The sequence below is a fragment of the Maniola jurtina genome, chromosome 14 (genome assembly GCF_905333055.1).
Source record: "Maniola jurtina chromosome 14, ilManJurt1.1, whole genome shotgun sequence".
Lineage (NCBI taxonomy): Eukaryota > Metazoa > Arthropoda > Insecta > Lepidoptera > Nymphalidae > Maniola > Maniola jurtina.
The window spans coordinates 14,216,951-14,238,385 of record NC_060042.1 but is presented as its reverse complement, the minus strand read 5'-3'; the positions used below and the strand labels follow the sequence as shown (position 1 = coordinate 14,238,385).

The 21,435-nt window shown below is 38.0% G+C and overlaps 1 protein-coding gene and 1 long non-coding RNA gene across 2 annotated transcripts in view; one reads left to right on the top strand and one right to left on the bottom strand.

Annotated features, from left to right (window-relative positions):
* Positions 1 to 21,435, top strand: part of LOC123871682 — an 87,503-nt gene that overhangs the window by 11,314 nt on the left and 54,754 nt on the right. The gene's annotated exons all lie outside the window — the stretch shown is intronic.
* LOC123871683 lies at positions 11,808 to 20,657 on the bottom strand. Its single transcript, XR_006797323.1, has 3 exons — positions 20,557 to 20,657; positions 11,872 to 11,876; positions 11,808 to 11,817 (listed from the first exon to the last, which is right to left on the bottom strand). It is a non-coding gene; the product is annotated as an uncharacterized LOC123871683 (long non-coding RNA).

Here is a 21,435-nt window from a genome sequence, read left to right as displayed (position 1 = left end):
GAGGAACTTTGCGACATTGCTCTATAAAAAATTTAGATTCCAACTCCTCAATCCTGATGCTGCAGGGGATCTGATCACCAAAGTGGATGGGATTTAGAAACTGTCGTCGGTTATAACTTGATATTGAAGGTATATTTACCAAGTAAAGACTTTGTCGCGCGGTACGGATAGACTACTTTTGTTCTGGGAACTCAAAAGTTCCCACGGGATTTCTAAAAACCTAAATCCACGCGGGCGAAGCTGCGGGCATCAACTAGTTCATAATAAAAAGAAGAAAAGTTTGTATGAAGTAATCTCTGGAACTACTGAACCAATTTTGAAAATTCTTTCATCAGTAGAAAGCTACTGCTTTCTGCTAAGCATTATTCCTGAGTGACATAGGCTGTACCTATTTATTTTCAAAAAAGCCGTAGGTACGAAGCCGGGGGCGAGGCCGTTTATAGTAAGTAGTAGTACCTAGTTAGTCAGGAGTTTCAATGTTCCACTATGGGTGACAAGGTTTTGGATTCAATTCCAGGGATCGGGCCAAATAAGTGTGCCGCACAATATTTTTATGTAATAATAGGTATATGGGAAGATAAGTAGGTACTTACGCGATTTTCATGCTTTCAATCTTTTGTAGTTGAGATCGTTTTAGTCGAGATATTTTCGGCATCCTGATATTTGACTATGATACCTTCGTACCTACCTAACACAATTTAAAACAACGAAATAACTCTAAAAAACACTACTAAGTACCTATTTACTATGGAGTTCACTAATATTTAGATGATAAAAGTTTCTTAAAACTAAAACAATTAATCATCCTTATTCAATAATTTATAAATAATAATTTCGCTACAATTACACAAAAAATATTTTCCGTAAATCGAGAGCGATTGGCGGGAAAAATTGCGCACATCCACCACGTCTGAAGGGCGCCTGCCGTATGCGTCGCGTCTCCCGCGCAGGGCCGACTAGGATTATTTTACCCAAATGTGAATTTTTCATAAAGAATGTCGAAATACAATAAAATACGTTTCGAAAGTGTATCATATATATATTCCCTATTATTAAATGTAAGATTTACTTTCATGGTTGCACAGGTAAAGAAGTTGATACACGATCTTATATGAAGCTACTATTGTATAAGATTCGTGTATTTATCGTAATAAACGATTATTTGAAAAAAAAAAACTCCACATAACTAAAGACCATTAACCAAACTATTGTACATATTTTTTTGAAAATTTTGTAATGTCATTTGTAGGACTAGATAGGTGTTGAATAACAATACTTTCAAAGGAATAATGTCGGCAGGCCCTTAAGAACAGCGGGTATTGTTCTGACGTGCTGCAGCAAGCAAAGCGCCGGTAACAAAAGCGCCGGTGACAAAGAGGTGGTTGTGGGACTCGTGATATTGCCTCTAAGAAATGCATTGCGGTAACTGTGAGAGGGAGGTCGTGTTCACAAAGAAGTTTTTATTATTACGGGAAATGCGACTTATGTTTTCAAAACTTTTCTATAAGACGAGCATGATCTTTCGTCAACGTAGCCGTTTTAGGAGTCTATATCTATCTATTATTTTTAAAACTGCAAAAAATATTATTACAGATACACATTCGCTCTCTTTGCAGCAGTACAAAAAAACCGGCCAAGTGCGAGTCGGACTCATGCTCTGAGGGTTCCGTAATACAGTTGTATTTTTTCGACATTTTTCACAACAAATCAAAAACAATTATGCACAAAAAAAATCAGGCGGTCTTGCGCCGCTCGAATCCAGCGGCTCTCTGCGACTGTGACGATGACGTCTGTTCACCTATTGGGGATCTTCCAACGCTGCGTTTTCCACTTAAGTATGTATACACCTATTGGGGATCTTCCAACGCTGCGTTTTCCACTTAAGTATGTATACACCTATTGGGGATCTTCCAACGCTGCGTTTTCCACTTAAGTATGTATACACCTATTGGGGATCTTCCAACGCTGCGTTTTCCACTTAAGTATGTATACACCTATTGGGGATCTTCCAACGCTGCGTTTTCCACTTAAGTATGTATACACCTATTGGGGATCTTCCAACGCTGCGTTTTCCACTTAAGTATGTATACACCTATTGGGGATCTTCCAACGCTGCGTTTTCCACTTAAGTATGTATACATCTATTGGGGATCTTCCAACGCTGCGTTTTCCACTTAAGTATGTATACATCTATTGGGGATCTTCCAACGCTGCGTTTTCCACTTAAGTATGTATACATCTATTGGGGATCTTCCAACGCTGCGTTTTCCACTTAAGTATGTATACATCTATTGGGGATCTTCCAACGCTGCGTTTTCCACTTAAGTATGTATACATCTATTGGGGATCTTCCAACGCTGCGTTTTCCACTTAAGTATGTATACATCTATTGGGGATCTTCCAACGCTGCGTTTTCCACTTAAGTATGTATACATCTATTGGGGATCTTCCAACGCTGCGTTTTCCACTTAAGTATGTATACATCTATTGGGGATCTTCCAACGCTGCGTTTTCCACTTAAGTATGTATACATCTATTGGGGATCTTCCAACGCTGCGTTTTCCACTTAAGTATGTATACATCTATTGGGGATCTTCCAACGCTGCGTTTTCCACTTAAGTATGTATACATCTATTGGGGATCTTCCAACGCTGCGTTTTCCACTTAAGTATGTATACACCTATTGGGGATCTTCCAACGCTGCGTTTTCCACTTAAGTATGTATACATCTATTGGGGATCTTCCAACGCTGCGTTTTCCACTTAAGTATGTATACACCTATTGGGGATCTTCCAACGCTGCGTTTTCCACTTAAGTATGTATACACCTATTGGGGATCTTCCAACGCTGCGTTTTCCACTTAAGTATGTATACACCTATTGGGGATCTTCCAACGCTGCGTTTTCCACTTAAGTATGTATACATCTATTGGGGATCTTCCAACGCTGCGTTTTCCACTTAAGTATGTATACATCTATTGGGGATCTTCCAACGCTGCGTTTTCCACTTAAGTATGTATACATCTATTGGGGATCTTCCAACGCTGCGTTTTCCACTTAAGTATGTATACACCTATTGGGGATCTTCCAACGCTGCGTTTTCCACTTAAGTATGTATACATCTATTGGGGATCTTCCAACGCTGCGTTTTCCACTTAAGTATGTATAACTCGATGTAAAAAATCAATGTAGGGAAATATCCGGTGTGCTGCTGAATGAAAAACTAATTGCATCCATGCAACTTTGATATTAAGTTTCTCAAATGTTAGTAACCTCCAACAACTTTAAAAACAAAGCTCAATAGCACATTGTATTCCAAGTCTTATGAAAACACTCCATATTAGTTACGTATCTCAAAGATAAAAGAAATAAAATAAAAAACTACAAGACGAAAGAAAATGAACAAAGGAACGAATAACAGCATACAAATGAAATAAAATTAATGCGAAATTCTGACGAGCTCCCTCCTCATTACGACTCCCTGTGTAAATAATAGAATAGTGAATAAATTATCATAATATTATCTTTATTTCGGTAAAAGATTCGGTGTGAGATACCCGCACTTGGCCCTTATTTTACGTATAAAGGTGCCTGACCACTTCAGCGAACCTGAGCAGTAATGTGTTCGTAGGTCAATCAGATTATTGATAGATAGTGAATAACAAACATCTAAACTTTCACATTTATATATGTACATCTAACAGCTGAACCAATTTGGCTGAAATAAAAAATCGTAAAGGTGTACACACCTGCATAGTCGAAATTTCACGAACTCGTACGAATCAGTTCGCTTGCCCGTTTCTAATACACACTGCTAAAATATGGAATGCCCTTCCGACCTCCAGTTTTCCAATATTGGGGCCTTCAAAAGAAGAGTGTAGGTATATAGGTATCTTTTAGGTAAGCGCGCTCTACCTTAGGCTGCATCATCAACTGTTTTGGTGTGATCGCAGTCAAGCACACGCCTAGTTTATTAAAAACAAATTGCAATGGAGATAGTTTATACCCTGATACCCTGAATCAACATAATATGGGGAAATATAGGGTACTTTTCATCCCGGAAAATCAAAAAGTTCCCAAGGGACTTTCAATATGTCTCTCGGAAGTCGCGGGCATTAAATCTATTGGCGAAATATTTTCAAGTCATCAATGATAATCTGATTGGTCGGCTGAACAAATCTTAGCTCCACTTTGGTTAAGTGGATAGGTGCCCTAAGGGAAGTATTTGCATTACAAACGGTTCGTTTTATGTTTTTCATGTCGTTCTTTAGCTCTGTTTTGTTTCTACAGAAGAGTTTTGATTTTTAACCCCCGACCCAAAAAGAGGGGTGTTATAAGTTTGACGTGTGTACCTGTGTATCTGTCTGTGGCATCGTAGCTCCTAAACTAATGAACCGATTTTAATTTAGTTTTTACTGTTTGAAAGGTGGCTTGATCGAGAGTGTTCTTAGCTATAATTCAAGAAAATCAGTTCAGCCGTTTGAAAGTTTTCAGCTCTATTCTAGTTACTGTAACCTTCACTTGTCGGGGGTGTTACAAATAATTTACACTTGTGAAATTTATTATTATTTGTTGTTATAGCGGCAATAGCCTATGTTCAGTAGTTGCAGAGATTAACCCCTACAAATAAACTTACAAACTTTACCTCTTTATACATAATATTGGTATAGATTGTAAATAATGGTACAAAACCCTCTCAAGGTGTTATTTCTCCTCGCACTTGACTATCTTGTTTGTCTTTTGGCTTTTAACCCCTTAATTAAAATTTTGAGGTTGGATATTTAACGAAATATTCTACAAAATATACGAATTCATTTCACAGAGATATGGCAAGGTTATGGCAAGGTCAGTAAATAACAGTTCATGAATAAACGAATGATCTAGAATTCTGGAACGTTCCATTTGAAGTGAAACTCGTCTGTGGTCGTACTGAAAGCTACCTCATTAGCAAGCCAGCCTGGCTGCGGTGCGACTGCGACGTCAACAAGACGAATTGTGCCGACATCTGCTGCACTGCAACAACTTTACTAGTTTAAGTACTCAGGCACGAGTTTGATTAATGCGCCATCGCTTGGTTAATCATTGATGTGTAATAGTAAGTACAGCATACCTTAACTGCAACAACTTTACTAGTTTAAGTACTCAGGCACGAGTTTGATTAATGCGCCATCGCTTGGTTAATCATTGATGTGTAATAGTAAGTACAGCATACCTTAACTGCAACAACTTTACTAGTTTAAGTACTCAGGCACGAGTTTGATTAATGCGCCATCGCTTGGTTAATCATTGATGTGTAATAGTAAGTACAGCATACCTTAACTGCAACAACTTTACTAGTTTAAGTACTCAGGCACGAGTTTGATTAATGCGCCATCGCTTGGTTAATCATTGATGTGTAATAGTAAGTACAGCATACCTTAACTGCAACAACTTTACTAGTTTAAGTACTCAGGCACGAGTTTGATTAATGCGCCATCGCTTGGTTAATCATTGATGTGTAATAGTAAGTACAGCATACCTTAACTGCAACAACTTTACTAGTTTAAGTACTCAGGCACGAGTTTGATTAATGCGCCATCGCTTGGTTAATCATTGATGTGTAATAGTAAGTACAGCATACCTTAACTGCAACAACTTTACTAGTTTAAGTACTCAGGCACGAGTTTGATTAATGCGCCATCGCTTGGTTAATCATTGATGTGTAATAGTAAGTACAGCATACCTTAACTGCAACAACTTTACTAGTTTAAGTACTCAGGCACGAGTTTGATTAATGCGCCATCGCTTGGTTAATCATTGATGTGTAATAGTAAGTACAGCATACCTTAACTGCAACAACTTTACTAGTTTAAGTACTCAGGCACGAGTTTGATTAATGCGCCATCGCGCTTGGTTAATCATTTATGTGTAATAATTTGTACAGAATAGCTTAACTGCAATGATTTTACAAGTTTACTACTCAGGGACGAGTTTGATTAATGCTCCATTGCATCGTTAATCATTGATGTGTAATTATTAGTACACTATAGCTTAACTGAAACTACTTTACTAGTCTAAGTACTCAGGCACGACTTTGATTAATGTGCCATTGCTCGTTTAGTCGTCGATGTGTAAAAATAAGCACAAATATCTTGTATTTTATTTTTATTTATTTAATTCAATGAACAAGACAAGAACTCAAAAAGTAGATTTTAGTCTTACGTAGCGTCCTTCATGATATTTTGTTATTATAGCTAAAATAATGGTAGTCACTTACAATGGCTTTACAAGATTAATGAGCCATCTATTGCTTAAAAGTATACATATAGAGTTACTTACACCCTTTCGTAAATACAGTAGTTCATGAAAGAAAATCTAGAGCATTCCATTTCTGCCGTGCTGAAAGCTACCTCATTAGAGAAGTCAGCCTGCGGTGTAACGTAATGTCAACAAGATGAATTGTATTCGCGGCTGCTTTATTGCAACAACTTTACTAGTTTAACTACTCAGGTACGAGTTTGATTAATGTGTGCCTTGTACTTGGTTCCAGCTTATTAAATTAACTCGTCTTCAAGTTTCATATTTTAGTACCTACCTACTAGATGATGAGTAACTTTTGTCAAAACCTGTTCATTGGGCCTTTAAAAATCCCGTAGGAACTCTTTGATTTTATGGAATAAAAACTGCTTTTTAGGGTTCTGTACCAATTTATTTTTATTTTTCTGTACAAATTATTTTTATGCGTAACATTTTTTGATTTATCTTGCAAAATGTCAGAATAAATACCCGAGTACGGAACACTCGGTGCCCAAGTCTGAGTCACACTTGGCGGGTTTTTGGGTTTAGTCAACCCACAAACTGCACGTGTAAAAGCTCTGATAAAAGGACGTGAATAGGGTGACCTTAACCTGTTTTGTGCACGTGCAAATCATATTTTATTAAACGTTTTTATATAACTTTTATTTTATTGTATGAATGCTTCATAATTATTTTTTAGATAAAAAGAGAAACGAACATGTCTAAAATAATGGAATATAAACGAAATTAGGCTCAGCCAGCGGGCGGAATTAAAATTAATATGAATTCTGATGAGTTCTTTCAAGATCCCTCATTAGGACCCTGTGTACAGCAGAATGGTGAATAAATTATCATATACTTTGTTTGTGAAAAGATTTCCAAATGAGACGCTTGACCTTTGAATTCAAAAAGTACCTAGTATTTTTAGGGTTCCGTACCTCAAAAGGAAAAACGGAACCCTTATAGGATCACTTTGTTGTCTGACTGTCTGTCTGTCCATCCGTCCGTCCGTCGTGTCTGTCCAGAAAACCTATAGGGTACTTCCCGTTGACCTAGAATCATGAAATTTGGCAAGGTCTTATAGCACAAGTAAAGGAACAAATCTGAAAACCGTGAATTTGTGGTTACATCATTTAAAAAAATTAAAATGCGTTTGGGAGTAGGTTTTCACGATAATAAACTAACAAACAAAATATTATATATAGCATCTGATTTCATATCTATTCTGTATAGTCGGTTAAAGCGAGTAGACGTCATAGAACATCTGCATAAATTATGGAAATAGTTTTGGAACAGTAAGACACTCTGTCAAAAAGGTAAAAGGAAAATTGAAACAAAATAGGCCAAGTTTAACTAACTCCTGGAAATATGATTAGGGTTGGCAAGTTTTGAGCAAATATGACCCGCGGGGCCTTGAAGGGACTTTTCGAATAGAGGCCAAGAGCTTGTAGCAAGTTTAAGAAAGATACATGATCCAAACTGCAAATCGTTTTGATAATAACTAGAAAGCCGTTGAACTCGAGCAGGATAGGACTGTGGACAGCAGTTCGATTGCGGAAGAATGACAGGTACAATGTCACGACCGCAATCACCTCTGATTGGTTGACGCTCGCTCACTATAATTACCTATAATGCATTGTTGCAACAAGAATAGATAGCCAATAACAACAATGGCGATTGGTATAATAATTGACGCAGGTTTAACGGAATCGAGTTACTCTTATAAATATCATTAAGGTATCAAGTAGTTACTCAGTTTTTCCTACCAGCTCTTTGTCTTGGGAATGTTACGCCTAAATATAGCGACATTCATAGGTTGGCAGGTAAATGTGTGTCTTTCTCGTAAAGTGAGGGTTGCAGAGACCCTTGTATGTTGTCAGCAGTGAGGATTTGTCTGAGGGTGAACTGGCAGATAAACATGGCTGTGTTATGATACTGAGAAAGTTGAATGAATGATTGGCCCCTGCCAGACGCCCTTAAATTTTAAAAGTTTAAGGGTGTCTGGTGGGGGGTTGCCACGATGCTTAAGTGTCTGGCAATGCATATAGTGATTTTTGATACTATTCCGAAGAAAATAAAAAAAATAGACTTTATACTTTGACGTAAGATTTTATACACATTCATGACCTGTTATCTCCCAAAGCCACCATGATATAAGCTTCATAGTCACTGATCTTTCCTCCCTGTGTTTTTGACAATATAGAAACGTTCAGTTTTTATAAAATAACGAAGGCCTGGCACGCGCTGGGTCTTAGTTCATAATGTACGATTCAAAATATTAATTTTTCTTCTATTGTCTATTGTGTGTTGAAAACACTGTATAAACGAAGAAAATGATAAAATAAAATTTAATAAGGTACCTATATGAAACGTCACAAAAATATAAGACATTTCAAAACGTATAAGTATCAGTAGAAATTCCGGGAAATCCAACTTGCAAGGAAATATTGCCTCCACTTTCCAATTTTTGTATAAGGCTTTGTCCACACCAAACGGATAGTCAGCCGCCGATTGTGAGCATACACACTGTGCCGCTCAGCTTGTGTTATTATCAAAATATAGAATTGTAGCTATTGGGAAATTCTTTTAAATACCTGAAATACCTGTACAATTTTTGACAGATTGCTTGTGCCTATGTAGTTTTAACCCCCGACCCAAAAAGAAAGGTGTTATAAGTTTGACGTGTATATCTGTGTATCTATGTATCTATCTGTGGCGTCGTAGCCCCTAAACGAATGAACCGATTTTTTTTTGTTTGAAAGGTGGCTTGATCGAGAGTGTTTTGAGCTATAATCGAAGAAAATCAGTTCAACCGTTTGAAAGTTATCAGCTCTTTTCTAGTTTTCTCAACGGTTGAGGAGTGGACTGAATTCCAAAAGGACGACGGTTCAAACCCCACCCGTTGCATTATTGTCGTACCCACTCCTGGCACAAGCTTTACGCTTAATTGGAGGGGAAAGGGGAGTATTAGTCATGATTAGCATGACTAGTCTTCTTTAAAAAAAAATGTCGTGAAACTACTAATTTCGTAATGTGAATTCCGCTTAAGGGTTAAGGAGGGCACATTATGAACCACCTCAATATTTAATGAATTAATTTCGCGACGCGTGTACGCTCAGTATGGGGGGCGTATAATTTGGTAACACTCTGGTAACATTTCTCTAACAACGGGGTGTCGTAATTTAGTATGCGGCGCGGTAAAGGGGTTGATTATTGTTATATTTGTTTAGGGGTTAAAGTGATTATTATTTCACCTTCTCTCTCTATGTCGTGTTCTTATAGCTGAAGGTCATGACGCCTACCATTAGTCGTATTAACGACGTCCCTGGTGCAGTGGTGAGCGCTGTAATCTTATAAGAGGAAGGTCCCGAGTTCGATTCCAGCAGCGGCAGTTTGGGAATTTATATTATCTAAATGGTCTCTGGTCTGGTCTGGTCGGCCGCTACGGCCGTGGCTAGTTACCAAGCTACTGGCAAAGCCGTGCCGTCAAGCGATTTAGCGTTCCGGTACGATGCTTGTAGAAACCGACCAGGGGCATGGGCTTTAATAAAACTGCCATACCCCTTCTAGGTTAGCCCGCTACCGTCTTAGACTGTATCTTCACTTACCACCAACTGAGATCGCAGTCAACGGCTAACTTGTACTTATAACTAGTTAGTTATACTCTATCTGCGGAAACAAGTTAGTATAGTGCTCTCTCTGTTAGGTAATTCCATACAAATGATAGAGACAAAAATTTCAGCGCTGCACTGCGCTTACCGCTTTGGGTTATCAACGAATGACAAACTAAATCATGTTTTCAAATTGAATTTCGAATGTTTCTTGAAAACATGTTTGTGATTGGTTGGTGTCTGTCCACCGAGATTTTTGTCTCTATCATTTGTATGGAATTACGTAACAGAGAGAGCGATATACTAACTTCTTTCCGCGCATAGAGTAAAACAAAGAGTTTTCAATTCAATAGAGCGAAGTCGGAGCTGGACAGCTAGCTAAATAATACCATTACAATTTCAAATTACCTGAAAGTGATAATCATCAAAGCTATTTTCCATTTCCAAGTTGCTATAATTAACTTAACGACTCTATTCATATAACGACTTCATATTTATTAAATAGATCGCTAAGAGAGTTCTCTCGTCGTAGTCATTTGCGTGAAATATTATAGTTAAGCGCTTTCATAATATTGGCTCGAAACAACAAAGGTCGTAAATAATGCTAAATTTTAACGCCACTGGAGGCTAAAGGAAGTTCGAGTAGGTACTAATTATAATACAATCTAGCTAGGTAGGCTAAAGAGGTCTAAAAGAGGTCTAAATCTTCAAACTCGGCTGGGCAGCGTACAGGATGATGCAGGATTTATCTTCTCGTCTAAAATTGCTCAGTGCTTGAAGAAAAATTTGTCTTCGTCTAGTGTGATTGCGAAGCTGAAGTGGCAATGGGCAGAGCACCGTTTGAAAAACCTATAGACCTTGAGGTCCCAAGGTACTAAAATGGTGACCTCTGGTCTTAGAAGGAACCCTCCCCCTCCCATTAGGTAGACAGTTCCATGTTGTGAGCATTCCCCGGAACTATGGATGATTCGCTAACTCAGTGTTTTACACTGAATGATAGCCACCGAGGTTGGTTGGATCTACCTACATTGCTGCTTCATGGGTGTTATCAAAATATTGTTTCGTAGTAAACTTTCAATGGATTAAAGAATGAGCTCAGTGGCCATTAGTGTAGGTATAGCATATTCATAGAATGTGAAGGGTTTGGCCAAGAGCGAATTGGCTGACTTCACAGTTCACACATCTTTGAGAACATTATGTAGAGCACCCAGGGCTTTCCTCACGATGCTTTCCTTTACCTTTAAACGCACATAACTAAACAAGTTCAAGGTGCGTACTGCGTACCCAGGATCGAACCCGCAACCGACAAAATAGAAGACGGACCTCTCAACCAGCTATCACCGCCATAAACTCCTTATATCTAAATCAGTTAAAGAATAAAGTAGTTTCCAAAACAATGTTGAAAACAGCCCATTTGTAACAATCCTTCAAACTTATGGGACAGAACTATTCCCACCCTCCGTAACGCCACGCTACCCTCTCGATTGCTGTAACATTACACTTCATTTTAAACTTTGCCCTCACTAAGACTAGCGCAGACCACCGACTTTAGGACGATTGATTGCTTTCTGGAATGATCGCAACTTAAAATAATTAAAAAAAAACACGTAGGACAACAAAGATGAACGAATGAATGTACTTTTATTGTACACCACAAAATTAGTACAGAAAAAAACACATACAAAGCACGACAAAATATAGGCAGGTAGGTACAATTTGGCGGCCTTATCGCTACCTAGCGATCTCTTCCAGGCAACCAAAATGGTACAAAGGTCATAGTTATAGATATTAGAGATAGGCGGTGCAAGTACAGATTGTACTGAAATAATGAAATAATAATAGCCTAGTTAACCACCAGGCTATCATAAGCCAGTATAATATTAATAAGCGTGCGCTGTCAGTTAAAGTCGGTAGTCTGCGCTAAGAATCAACTAAATTTTAAACTTCGCTCCAAACTAAGTTTTATTGGTTTCACCCGATATTACAGCTACTGGCGGCCATTATTATATTACAGTTTGAAGTTGTTTGCCGTAATTGATTCGATAATGGCCAGTAGTTATACAATATAGAAGTTATTTAAAAAATTGAGATATTTTACCGACTAGCCGACGCTCCCTGGTATCTCTTGTATGCAATTTCTGGGAGTACCTATAATATGTTACAACTTTCATGTTCGAATTTACTTTACAAAGTTTTTTGTTGTATGTCAGTCAGATAGTTTCTCCCTTTACTCGCTTTATACATTTATCTTTAATATGTTTCAGTCAAAACTCTAAAAACTATTTTTCTGTAAACAATCTACTTTGAGTAAATTATAATATGGAGGTTAGTGAAAAAAGAGAGGTTCCGAAGATATTGTGACTTTTCTGCTGAGTTTCTTGCTTTTTAACTCCCGACCCAAAAAGAGGGGTGTTATAAGTTTGACGTGTGTATCTGTGTATCTGTGTGTCTGTGTATCTGTGTATCTGTGTATCTGTCTGTGGCATCGTAGCGCCTAAACGAATGAACCGATTTTAATTTAGTTTTTTTTGTTTGAAAGGTGGCTTGATCGAGAGTGTTCTTAGCTATAATTTAAAAAAATTGGTTCAGCCGTTTAAGAGTTATCAGCTCTTTTCTAGTTTTCTTGTAGAAAAGAAGGTTAGATAACCGTTAGGTTCATAATATTATGTCAATAGACAAATGTCAAGCTGTCAAGGTGGACGTTGCCTAAATACATAATTATTTATTTGAAAATGATGTTTTGGAAAACTCAAATACTTTGGATCGTCGGGGGTGTTATAAATTTTTAATTTACACTTGTACTCAATAGACTCTGCTTTTCGAACCGGCGCGTGTTAAAATCTTGACTATTGATACAACCTGTTGAACTACATCAGTCACTCTGGTTCTTCTACGGATCTCCACATTCATACGCGAACCAGGTTTTCATACGCTATCGCAAAGAGTTCACCTCCATATAACATTCATCCCTTTATTAATGTTCGGAGGGTACATGCGGCGTGACCTTAGCAATCAATTCCGAGTGACCCTGAAAACCCTACATGGCGTCTATAAAGCAGTGTCCACACTAATGCGTCGTATGTTGGATAGAAGCAGGCGTTAATTTGCCGATATGCCGATATACAAAGAACTACAAACTTTTTTTGCTATAATACGCTAAGCCAGATAAATCTGTAAGAGAACGCGCAGCACGAGGTATGAATAATCGGATTTCCTTCTACTAAAGATTTAGGTGGTTTAATTTATTAGGTATATGGCAAAATAAACTTGATATTTTTCTGTGTATTATTTACATTTTCTGTTGGTGCTAACAACAGAAAACCCAAACAAGGCAGGCAATGAAACCTTGTATCTTTTTAACGTTTAAACTATCGTGAGTGATTTCCATTATAAGTAGGTATTGGTTGTTACGGCTACACTGACGTATTTAGTCCGATGCAAGCCCGACTAGTTTCAAACCCATCCGGGGTCCTTTTTCATAGGATCTCGGCTCGCTGCGCCTCGCGGTAAAATAGAAATCACCCACGTGTATCTGTGTATGTGTGTATCTATGTATCTGTCTATGGCATCGTAAATCCTAAACTATTAAACTCGTTCCAAAAGCACAAATTCGCCGTAATAGACAACACAATGTTTATTTGTCTGGACACGGCTTTAGCTTTATTCGATTTTATTACATCACGAACAGGACACGCCATTAGAAGCGTGGGCTTGAATTATTTCTGCCACTAAACCACGATTAGCTGGTTCTTTATTAGGGCAAGTCCACGCGTGATCTTTTTTGCAACGGGGTTTGTAATGGGGATTCACAAGCAAATTAGTAGATTCCCAACGAGTAACACCAAAACGAGTAACTAGTATGCAATCACATCGATATCGACCTGTTGCACTGTTGTGGCGTGATTGAAGGACAAACAAACTCACTTTCATATTTATATTATAATATAATACTAGCTGATGCCCACGACTTCGTCCGCGTGGATTTAGGTTTCTGAAAATCCCGTGGGAACTTTTGATTTCCCAGGGCAAAGTCGCAAATTTCCTCTATCGATTAAAAAAAAATTACGCAAAATCCGTTCAGAAATCTTGGAAATTTCGGTGTGCATAGTTAGAAAAACACAACTCCCTTTTTGAAAGCCGGTTAAAAAAGTAGCCTATGTTACTCCCTGGTCAATCCTCTACTTGTCTGTGAAAATCCCGTCAAAATTGGTTCAGCCGATCCGAAAATTAGCCGGTTCAAACAGACAGACAGACAAAAATTTTAAAAACGTGTGATTCAGTTTTGGTACCGTTCAAATAACGATATGAGCGTTATTTCGAAATTACAGACATACACTTCAATTTTATTTATTAGTATAAAAGTATAGATTACCTAATGCCCGCGATTTCGTTCGTGGGGATTTAGGATTTTAAAAATCCTGTGGGAGCTCTGATTTTCCGGGATAAAAAGTGGCCGATGCCATTCTTGTCTTTAACTTGATAGTTTGCATGGTGATCCATGCAAAAAATCACATCGATCCGATTGCTCCGTTACGAGTGATTTAAGAACAAACCAACAAAATAACACATTTTCGCATTTGTAATATGGGTAGAGTCGTGACAGGTCAATCTGGCAATCGGGATGGGGACACCCCACACACCCGCACACTCCCCGCGTAACCCTGTGAAGGAGAGCGCGGGTGACGTGCGGGTGTGCGGGGCGTCCCCCGCCTCACACCCCGATTGCCATCTCGACCTGTCGCGTGTTATGCCTAATCTATTCTAACCCTTAGTTACTACTGGATAGATACTTACGTCCTAAGCTTTAAGCCATAGGTACATTAGAAGTTAGGTACTTACCCACTTTATGGGAAAACTACTGGATAGGTAGGCTTTAAGCCATACATTACTAGTTACTTACCGTACTTTATGGGATACTGCGTTGATGTACAGTCGGTACCTACCCAACCGGTATAGGTATGAATCACTTATGCAAACTCAATCAGGCCTGATTGAGAGGCGACCTGGCTCGCGCAGTTAGACAATATTGATTGAAGATCCGGGCTAAATGACCTGTCGGATACCCAGCTTCACTTACAACTATTAGTTCTAGACTATTGCAGTTACTAGGGTTGCCAGACGCCAGTAACATCATACTTGTATCCAGTGGCGTGCAGCTCATCACACTAATATTATAAAGGCGAAAGTTTGTATGTGTGTGTGTGTGTGTGTGTGTGTATGTTTGTTACTCTTTCACGCAAAAACCACTGGACGGATTAGGCTGAAATTCAGAATGGAGATAGATAATATCCTGGATTAGCACATAGGCTACTTTTTATCCCGGAAAATCAAAGAGTTCCCACGGGATTTCAAAAAACCTAAATTCACGCGGGCGAAGTCGCGGGCATCGGCTAGTAGAGGTATAAAAGTACTGCCTACCCTAGTTGTAAATAAATCAACACTTATTTTCCATTATGACCCGCCAGAAAAGAAGTTCATACCTTAATGCTTACCCTGGCTTTAAACCTTATGCACGGCACTGCTTGTATCGTCATCGACCGATAGACGTCCAACGCTGGACATAGGTTTCTTTTAGGGATTTAACCACTAGACTATCGCCGCTTCTCTCAATCAACCCACGCACGGTTACGCACGGGTAGCTTATTACAATTTTCATAGGGATCTCTAATTTTTTGATAATAAAATATACCCTATGTTAATCAGGAATCAAATCAGTTCAATAGTTCCAGAGATTACCTCCTACAAGCAGAATTTACCTCGCATGCATTGATATCGCATGGATTTAGGTTTTTAATCCCCGACCCAAAAAGAGGGGAGTTATAAGTTTGACGTGTGTATCTGTGTGTCTGTGTATCTGTGTATCTGTCTGTGGCATCGTAGCGCCTAAACGAATGAACCGATTTTAATTTACTTTTTTTTGTTTGAAAGGTGGCTTGATCAAGAGTGTTGTTAGCTATAATCCAAAAAAATTGGTTCAGCCGTTTAAGAGTTATCAGCTCTTTTCTAGTTTTCTTGTAGAAAAGAAGGTTAGATAACCGTTAGGTTCATAATATTATGTCAATTGACAAATGTCAAGCTGTCAAGATGGACGTTGCCTAAATACATAATTATTTATTTGAAAATGATGTTTTGGAAAACTCAAATACTTTGTCGGGGGTGTTATAAATTTTTAATTTACACTTGTTATATTTTTATTTATGATTCTCTCTTCCCTTGAATCCTTTCTTTAGGATTTTTATCCAGAAAATGATCCTCTACAAACAATTTTTAATGTCATGTGGACCGTAATATTATTTTTCCATTATGTGGTCGTCCCTTCAAAATGGAGAAAGTTGGACTATCTGGAAGATTGTATCATAACAAAGTTGTGGTTATAATGAAGATAATCATTTTTACTTTTCACATAAGTTTTTTTAATTACAATTTTTTTGAGAAGATTAATATTTGAATTTGAAATTAGTTACTTGGTCGTAACCGAATACAGAATTTCTTATAAAATGTTGCCACTACATTAACATATTTAAATAGATACATTTATCTAAATCAGCTGAAAATAAAATAACGTCGAAGTAAAATTTAAACTAAAGTCAAAACTTCGGTTTCGCAGATTTTAAAATAAAGCGAAATGGCATTTAAGCCGGGAGTTGGCTATATCCCTAAGGGATATGGGATAGTTTAGTGACTACTGAAACACCTGATAATATTAAGATAGATTACCCAATAGAACCTAAGTTCGTCCGGTTTTATATTCTATCATACCCCTAGAGTATTTTCGTGAAGAAAAAAGTCGGCCAGTTCGGTCGGTCGTTACATTTCATAAACTATGCTATTCTATGATAGCACTAGATTTGTTTAGTGAAATAGTCTAATTGAGTTGTCGTTTAACATCTACCTAAGGGATATAGCCAACTCCCGGTTTATGCCATTTCGCTGTGACAGATATATGGGCAAACTTGACCAATTTACTGATTTTCGACCATCGAATACTATCAACGTTGGTGTGATGTAAAATCACACTAACGATGCTTCTGACGATACGTACCTATATGTGGTTTCGACATCAATTGGTAGGTACTTAACACAAGAAAGTTGATCGGCTTAACAGTTGCTTAACGAGGGGAACAGACGTTTTCACGTTAAAAGGGTTGGTCAACAAGTGTTACAAATTTACAATCGTTTAAAATCACTCAAGGCTACCTATTCTCACCCTTTTTACGGCAGCTCCTCGCCCGAGGGGTTCGCTATAACACTTAATTTTAAACTCTCCCTAACCAAGTTTTATAGGTTCTGGTCAACATTTTACGTTAAGGGCTGCTTGACCCTTGGACCCTTTATTATTATTTATTGCTTACGTTTCGTTTCAATAAAGCTAAATAATATTATATTAAGTAAGTAAGTATACCTAATGTTATAAACTAGCTCATGCCCGCGTCTTTGCCTGCGTGGATTTAGGTTTCTAAAGATCCCGTGGGAACTCCTTGATTTTCCGGTATGAAAAGTAGTCTATGTTACTCTCCGTCCTTTCAACTCCAATAATCAAGTTGATTGGTTGCCTAGTTAGAACGTGAAGCTAGGACAAACAAACAATTTTTATATTAGTGTAATATAGATCTTAGACCAATAAATAGATATGATTTCCAAAGTGCGTCTGTCTGTCTGTTGCATTTACGGCCCATCCGCTAAACCGATAAAATTGGGGACATACATAACTTTCATCCCGAAGACGGATATAGGCTATTTTATCACAGATCAAATCAAAAATTACAGACAGACGAATGGACAGACAGACAGACAGCGAAGGCTTAGTAACAGGGCCCCGTTCGCAACCTTCGGGTACCTACCCTAAAACCTTTGAATTTTGAAAAGGAGCCTTCGAAATAACCTCTTTCGCAAAGAGAATATCAGCAATTTCATGCCCATACAAATAATACGTAATTCCAGCTCGCCTTTTTGCACGCATAATAAATTATACTACCCCATTGTAGCTAAATTACACACATTATACTCCCCCATACTGCGAGGATAGCCCGCTATATTAATGCATTAATAAGTATGGAGTCTTATATGAAGAACAGAGTAATACTTTGTTACTTATAAAGGACTAGCTAGTACACGCGACTTCGTTCGCGATTTAGGTTTACAAAAATCTTGTGGGAACTCTTTGATTTTCCGATATAAAACGTATGTCCAAAGTATAGCCATGCAAAAAAAAAACAGCCAAGTGCGAGTCAGACTCGCGCAACGAGGGTTCCGTACTCGGGTATTCATGAACACGTTTAATTTTTTTTTTAATGATATACCTAACCACAAATTCACGGTATTCAGATTTTTTTTCTTAACTTGTACTGTAAGACCTACCTACCTGCCAAATTTCATACATTCAAAATGGATTCTAGGTCAACGGGAAGTACCCTATAGGTTTTCTTGACGGACACGACAGACGGACAGACAGACAACGAAGTGATCTTATAAGGGTTCCGTTTCTCCTTTTGAGGTAAAGAACCCTAAAAAATGGGTGATAATATTATTACAATCTACAATTTTCAAAATATAATAAAAGTTCCGCAAAGAAAACCGGACTAGCGCGATATTTTTCAAGAGAGTAGACCCGACACGAAATTCGATATCAGCAACTTTTCAGTGCATTGAAAAAGATTCCGCTGAAGAATCCGAGTTCCGGCAAAAGTATTGCATCCACTTTCCGAAGATCCCGATAATGCGGCCATTGTACACCGCCTGGCGACTTTTGCTGCAGTCATAGCCGCTACTTATAAATCTATCTATCTATTATATCCATCGTTCCTAGTTACATCTACCTTGGTTCCAATATCGCTAATAACAAGCCTCGCGAAATTAAAAGAAGTGTGTTGTGACGATCAGCCAGTCAAAAAGTTAGACTTTCTTATTTAGCGGAGAGGGAGGGGGGATTTGGATCCTGGAAACGCAGCTCTAATTTTTGGAGCTTGATATGTGCGTTTAAAAAAAATTTAAATGTCACTTACTTTAAGGAAAACATCGTGAGGAAACCCTGCATGCCTGTGAGTTTTCCATAATGTTCTCAAAGGTGTGTGGAGACTGCCAATCTGCACTTGGCCCGCGTGGCGGACTATGACCTAAACCATTCTCATTCTGAGACGAGAGCCGTGCTCAGTAGTGGGCCGACGATTGCTCGATCACGAAGAACTACTTTCTGGGAGACAGAAGAAAAGAAGCTCATATAGAAATGTCGAAAACAAAATGGCAGTTATCAAGTCGTAAGTAAATATGGACGGTCGAGGATAAAGTTTAGCCAATATTGTAACATGGAAATTTTAGTTTGTTTTCGTGAACTTTGGCAATGCGATTGTCGAATCTCAGTTTTCGACGGGTTTTATTATTAAAGTTCGGATCTGTTTTATGAATATGCTCCCAATGTGAGAAACACGAATTCTCGCATGACATTATAACATGGAATTCTAAAACAAGGCCACGGATTGTAAGTTTGACTCATGTAAGTTGCTTAAATGATTAACTTACGACAAATTTACTAATGTAGACGATCTTATAATTATGTACATCTACATTCGTTTTGCTGTTAATTAATTTCCTAAGTTACTTACGTGAGTAAAACTTACAGGTGTAATCGCGACCTAGGATTACGTAATTTTGTTCTCGTGGGTTTAGATTTTTTTAAAGCCCATGGGAAATCTTTGATTTTGCGAAACAAAAAGTAGCGTAGGTATCTATGAAAAACTAGCAGACCGAATATTATAATATAGTAAAGATCCAGATGTATAGATTTAGAATTCCGTGCTAGCGGAAATGAACCAGTGAATCAAAGAGAGATTATGCAAATGAATCGCATTTGAGGTCTTCAGGACCGCGATACTGCAATTGAAGGTTTAACGAAAACTGAGGTATTTTATTCCACCTACACCGGTTATTTTAAACCTATTTTAGTGCTTACTTTGAGGTAAAAATAAATAGAACTTTCCTTTGATGCTATACTTGCTAAAAGTTTAACTTGACTGTATAAAGGCTCTCATGTTATATCTGCCTATAGGTATGTATTTAGGTACCTACTTACTCGTAACTTTAAACAGGAAAGTATAAATATGTGAAATGTCCGTTTTTAGCTATTCATTATTATAACGATCTCTTATCGAGGATTTTTTGTTTTATTCAACAGTGTAAAAGGTCAGACTGAAAGACAGAAATTTAAAAAAACAAAATGGCGGATTTTATATACATACGCTTTAATTTATGGGCTGAAAAAATGCAGTGCAAACTGCAGTCAGAGTTTTTGAGAACTTTTTAAATTAAACTTCAGTAAAAATCACAGAAAATCAAAAAGTTTCCACGGAATATTTGAAATATTAATCCATGCAGACGAAGTACACCCAAAATATGATGTTCATATTATTGTGTACGGAACCCTAAAAGAGCGAGGCCTGACTCGCACTTGACCGGTTTTTTAGTGTTTGTGGTAACTGAAGTCGGTTTTTATTTTTTATTCTTTTTAATGGTCATAATATTATGCTATGCCTGGTTAATAAAAACTACTGTTTACTGCTACTGCACTGATAGCGAGCAATTTACTCTTATCCATTGAGGAGTTTCGTTCTCCATTGCCGGTGATACCTATTTATCAGATCTTCGCTAAATTGAAATGAGACTAGCTCTGAAGTGACCTACCAAACAAAACAAGAATCATCAAAATGGCTTCATAATTGGCGGAGTAATCGCATAACAAACATACAAAAACCATACAGTCGAATTGAGAACCTCCTCCGTTTTTACCTGACTGCGGCATAGCCAAAAGGAAGGGTTATGATTTAATTGAAAGTCGGTCAATAAAACAACAGCAAACATGTTGACAGAGGTAGACCAGCAAAATGGCCACGTTTGCGCAGCGCCACACAAATGTTTGCACATTTCAAACATCCACGTGAGACCGATAAAAAGTAACGCTTGGTAAAACTTTAGTGGCAGGGATAACCGTTTGCGCGAATGAGATCAAGAATTCGCTTACTATGCAAAACGGAAATTTCAGCAGACCTTGTTCTACGGAGAATCGACGAGTGTTAGTAAGCGTCAGCGATATAAACGTACCACTAGAAACGGCACTTCATTCCGCACTCCTATCAATCGTAATCGGCTTTAGATGCAGACCATTTTTCTACAAACATAAATAACTTACCTACTTGTTCAAATATTATATATTAGTAAATAATAATTTAAAGTTATCGCGCAAGTTAAATTGTTCAAATGGACTGCGTTTAAAGTGGTTTACGATCGACAGGTGCCCTTACATCGATGTTCGTTGGAGCATGTTACTAGCAACCATGTTACAATATATTCTATATTCTATTCTATTCTATGTGAACAATATAATCTAGTGGAAGCGCCGCATCTAGTTGAACATATTATATCACAGGTGTCGAGCGTTCACGCCTAACGTCGCGTCGGCTGCAATTACATCTGTAAGTTTAACTTTCGTAAACAACTTACGTGATTAACTTACCACAAATTTCTAATGTAAACGGTTGGGCCGTGAAAAGATAACAGAC